Source organism: Branchiostoma floridae, chromosome 2, assembly GCF_000003815.2.
Source record: "Branchiostoma floridae strain S238N-H82 chromosome 2, Bfl_VNyyK, whole genome shotgun sequence".
In the NCBI taxonomy this organism is placed as follows: Eukaryota; Metazoa; Chordata; class Leptocardii; order Amphioxiformes; family Branchiostomatidae; genus Branchiostoma; species Branchiostoma floridae.
This window is the reverse complement of record NC_049980.1, coordinates 2274529-2279599: the sequence shown is the minus strand read 5'-3', so window position 1 is coordinate 2279599 and position 5071 is coordinate 2274529. Positions and strand designations below refer to the sequence as shown.

General features: G+C 39.1%; 1 protein-coding gene and 1 non-coding gene across 5 annotated transcripts in view; one reads left to right on the top strand and one right to left on the bottom strand.

The window, feature by feature from the left end:
• Positions 1-1044: 1044 nt before the first annotated feature.
• Trnac-gca lies at positions 1045-1116 on the bottom strand. The gene has a single exon. It is a non-coding gene; the product is annotated as a tRNA-Cys (tRNA).
• A 26-nt stretch (positions 1117-1142) lies between these two features.
• LOC118403421 (PDZ domain-containing protein 2-like) overlaps positions 1143-5071 on the top strand; it is a 68972-nt gene continuing 65043 nt past the window's right edge. For 2 of the 4 annotated variants that reach the window (XM_035802141.1, XM_035802154.1), the window contains exon 1: positions 1143-2174. The gene's annotated coding sequence lies outside the window, so the exon portion shown is untranslated. Of the gene's footprint in view, positions 2175-2375; positions 2526-5071 lie in introns of all 4 variants that reach the window. The other 2 variants (XM_035802149.1, XM_035802135.1) reach the window with 2 other exon arrangements.

The following is a 5071-nucleotide window of genomic DNA, read 5'->3' as shown; positions in this document are numbered from 1 at the left end:
TCCAAGCAGAGGTTAGGCTCCGGCTGTTGTTTTTCTTTAACGTTTTTTGGGCCATACCAATTTAATTGATTGGTTCACGGATTAGCTCACCTCTTATTTTTTTGGAAAAAAAAAAATAAAAAATTACTAGTACCACTCAGCAGATTTTCACCATTGAATGAAACCATTCACCAACTTTCTGATGTAGCAAATTGGCCTTTATATCATAAGCTCCTTAAAATGCGGGTATTATTATTACAGTTATATTTCTCATTCATGAAGAATAGGACAAACATAAAAACTGACACTACTTTTGTAATTTTCATAGAACAGGTGCTGTTACTGTACAGTAATAGTGTTTTTGTACTTTTTTCAAGCTGAAAACTTTTTATTACTTATGTTTTGGATTAGCCCTTATCTTTACCCCAAACATTTCACAATTTTTATTTTTATTCTTTTCACCCTGTCGCTCCATATTTTTTATGAAAAATACGTGAACCAAGAAAGCAAATTGGTGTGTCCTTAGTCGTTTTTATCAGGCTTTCTATTTTGTATTGTATCTTATATTGTCCAAACCTAGATTGTGACAATACGATACAAAATAGAAAGCCCAATTTTTGATTGATTGAATAAAAACGACTAAAAAAACGTTATTAAAAAAACTCGTAGCCTAACCTCTGCTTGGAGAGTAGCCAATCACACATTACTTTATGTCACATTTCTACATTTCAGATGCGTTCAGACATTCAGAAGCATTTGGACTATTCTATTGAGAAAAGGTAGTGGCTGAAATGTGATTAGAGACGACACAATTGTGTTGAAAATGCAAAAAAAAAAAGTAAGAAATTTGCCCTAAAGTCTTGAGCTTATTTATGGTGTGCGTTTGTATCTATATCTACCATTGCATGTAAAGTACGGGTAACGAGTACTACAGATTTACATATAATTTGAAATACGTATAACTAGCCCTTTATTTATCACAAAACGCAAGGGAAAATTATAGAAGACTTAGAATATGATTTCACATAGAAAATGCTCTGTAAGGCAAAAAAAAAAAAAACTTCAAGGGGGCACCCGGATTTGAACCGGGGACCTCTCGATCTGCAGTCGAATGCTCTACCACTGAGCTATACCCCCTTTCGCGATGACGTACGGTGCATCGTGTGTATATAAAGGCAGTTACTAAGTTGAACGATGGCATTTAAACACGTACAATGCCAGTCTGTAACCCACATTTAAAGCCCATTTAGAGTTCAGTCTAGCGTACATTATATGAATTTATCTTTTGTAGGTTTCTATCTCTCACGTAAACGTCATTTTAAGCCACATGAGTCACTGCCGGCTGAGTGGAATGTCTAGGGTGACATGCAGAGTTTGGACCGGGATGAGTCAACAGTGTCGACCGGATTTCGTACTGAGTGATCCATTTGCGACATGAGCATTTGTTTGATTCATTGAATTCAGCAATCCTTTTACAGTAAATGAAAGCGTGTTTATTGTCTGCGATATCTGTACTTGGAGCAAGAAAAATCGATATGCTACTATCATATAGGACTTCTTTGACGTGTGTATTTTCTTAGAAGACTCCCCTTCCTCTACTGACTACCTTGAGACTATGGAAACTTTAAAAAATCAGATACAAGTTCAAAAGCAGTTGAAATTTTTCTGTTTGTGTCTAAACAAGATCAATATATTCGACCTCTGTCTTTGTCTGTGTTGGCTAGAGACCCTTTCAAACTGTCCTACCTGGTCGAACGTCGAACCAAGGAGGGTCTTGAAAGAGTCGAGCCAATGTTGGTCAAACCAACTCTATTAACGTTAGCTTCTGGTCAAAAGGAAAAATTGACCAACCAACGGTTGAGTAACAAGTCTTTTGAACAACCGTGAATCAAAGACGTTGGGGTTGTCGTAAATACAAGAAAAAAAGACAGGAAGGATTGCAAAACGACGCGTGCGTGGCCTACCCGGGACAAAACCCGGAAGTGCCGCGTCATGAACGCCGTTCGCGGTTTGCTTCTTGGGTGGGTCAAAGTTCTTACATCCGGGTGTTCCCACCGGGTGTTGACCAATCAGCTGCCTCGGCTCCAAACTTTGCTATCCCGTAGTGTGAGTACGGCCCTCACCGCGGGCTGGGACGTCTTCAAACTCCGGGAACAACTCCTCAAGACATCTGGAGGGCATTTACACGTGTTAAGGTAAGGATGTACACGTTGTTTATCGCGGGATATCCATCAGAAGTCGGACAGTTGTTTCTCACCGCAAGTGTTTGTGATGTAAGCCGGCGGTGGTCGCGGCTTGTGCCGAAGTGACGGCTGATCCTGGCCGGCTCAGTCTGACACATAATATCGGGAATCTTTCATATCGATCTCCGGCTCGACCTGATTTATTTCTCCCAGCCACATGCCGTTATCGGTGTAAGGTTCCCGTGACTTGTCGAGACATGTCGGTGCCGAAGTTGAACGTGAAGTACGCGGGCGTTCCGCTGTTTGCAGAGTAAGGCGAACCGCTCGGCACAGGTGGTTTTCTTTGAAGTTGTTGTTGGGCAGGTGAGCAGGTATTGTACCGTGTCGTGTACCGTTACATTGTCGGGGACGTCATGTAGGGCGGGCGGCCATGGGTTAGAAAGATTGAGATGTTTTTCTTTGGTTTAAAACGGTAAATATAGACATAGTCTTCCCCGCCAAACAGACAGGACATAAATACTTAAAATAGACGGAAGTCTGTCCTTCACATTAATGATAATGAATTATTTCCGATTCCACGTCGAATTATAGTTTCTTATACGGAACACAAGGAATCCCGCTCGGCTGGTCTTCATAGATTTGTCTTAAAACTTTCATGAAATCTTGAAACAAGATCGATTTTATCACAGTTTCAAGTCAAACATGTCAATGATAAAGTCCGTTATTGATTCACCCCAGTTGGGGGTATGTTGATTTTAATTGGCGCCCATCAAAAGCTAGTTTTTGGTTGATCATTTATTTTAAGATTGATTTTCCGCATCGAATTCTTGAAAGGATCTAATTTTAGATTATCTATCATAAATGGCAGCCAGTAACATTTTTTAATGTGAATGATTTGTGCAAGTGCACTACTGTGTGTTGAGTCACTATATATGTGAGTGGGTAGTCTCCAAGCAGACTGGAGTTAGAGACTAGTGAGTGGGTGTGCCCTTGTTGCCAAACAATAAATGAAAAGGAAACATGCCAGTCGAACACAAGTATCGTCCACTTCACCTCCCAGCTGTTACAGGAAACCAGCACTTATCAAATAACATCAGCTATTGTCAGCCACATTCTGAGAGTCACTCTGGACATTCAATGAATGCACCATATATTGATAATACTCTGTCTAGTCTATCCAACATATAACACTGTCTATTCAACAATGATATGTTCTTGATTTCCTCATAGCCCATTCAGTCTGTGTTTTATCAACAAGACCAGCTTGTGAGCTAATCATTATTATCTGATCAGAATTAAAACAACAATCAAAGATAGCAAATAAATTATTGTATTGAAGACTACATGTTGATTTAGGTGTGAATTTATGTCCCATTTTGTTAATATTTTTCTGTGTTTTTTTTTGGTGTTATTCTTTGGTGAAATCTCACTCGGTTGAAAGATCAAATTTCTTTATCAAACTAGAGGAGACAGCACAATGTCATCCTTTTGTGCAAGTAACGTTATACGTTTACAACAAAATCAGTATACAAAATTAATGTATTTTACGAAGAAGGCAACAACTACAAATTAGTACAAATGAAAATTAGCTTTTGTAGGACGAAATGAACTATGAATCATTCTACTAAAAAGTGCCATGGCTTTGTATTTTGGGGCGTTAGATGGTTTCTATCATTATCCATTCTTCAGATGATCTGAACGTTCCATCGCTTAGTGACGATGTGTTTGCACACCAAGATCCACAGTAGTACCTAACAGTCCAGAGTTGTTCAACATAGGAGTATGTGGACCTCTTGGGTCAGGGCGTGCCATAACACATGCCACGCTGGGAAGGTGGTATTTGCTTAGCTGTTGCATTCCAGGGGGAAGTCTTTGAAGTGCTGTATTTTCTTTTAACTGAGAATAGACATTTTGCTGTATGCACCCTTATGTTTTTCATGATGTTAAAGCTGGTGTTTGAAATTCTGCATGTTCGTCCACTGTAAAAAACGGCAATTCAGCCTTTTGAGCTGCAAAAGTTTTAAAGTCAAGAAACCAATTCTCTCTCTCTCTGCTCTTCATGGCCCATGTTTCACCAAAGAGGGTGAATAAAGATGTTTCACCTCATCCTTGGTTTGACCTTCTAAAGTTCACCACCACTCCTTGTTATCTGAAGAGCCATTTCACCTTTAAGGCATTTGGACAGCTCCTTCAATATCGACTCACTTGTGAAGTCTGATCAAATTATAGATGATACCAGGCCTTGATAAGAAGAAAAATGCGTTTTTATCCAGATGTCACATTTCTTACTCTCCATCTGACACCTGTGATGGGCAGATAGTAAGACTTCACTATCTGCAAAGTTAACTCCTTAATTGAAGTTTTTACATTCACTCACCACAAGGGAGTTAAGTATTGTTTTTAACATATCCATGTTTGCTAAAATATGATGCATTTTTTCTGACCCAAGCAAAGGGGGTGAAGTCTGCCATCTCTAATTCCCTTCTTCAGAACTCTATGACCTTTGCCAACTGGTGTAACTATGACCTTGAGATGTTTAAATGACCTCTAGTATATGACTTTGGAAAGTGCAGATTTAGAGGGCTATCTGGCATTTCCATTATTGTTTAATTCCCAAAACTTTTGTCTGAAACGAAGATATCTGGAACAAACAGTAACACGAATATACCTCAATTCCATGGATTATTTGATTTTACCACAGCATTTGAGTAAAAAATTAGATTAGGGGAAAATTGCAATTGGTTTTAAAGCAAGCATTACAGCCTCACTAAGGTGGAAAAACAATTCGTATGTTCTGCCATTGAATTACAGCTGTAGGGTATCCTGCGTAATTTGATGAGTTAATTGTATGTATTGTATTGGTGTCCCAGGAGACTATACTGGTAACATTTACTGTGGCCTGTAGGGGT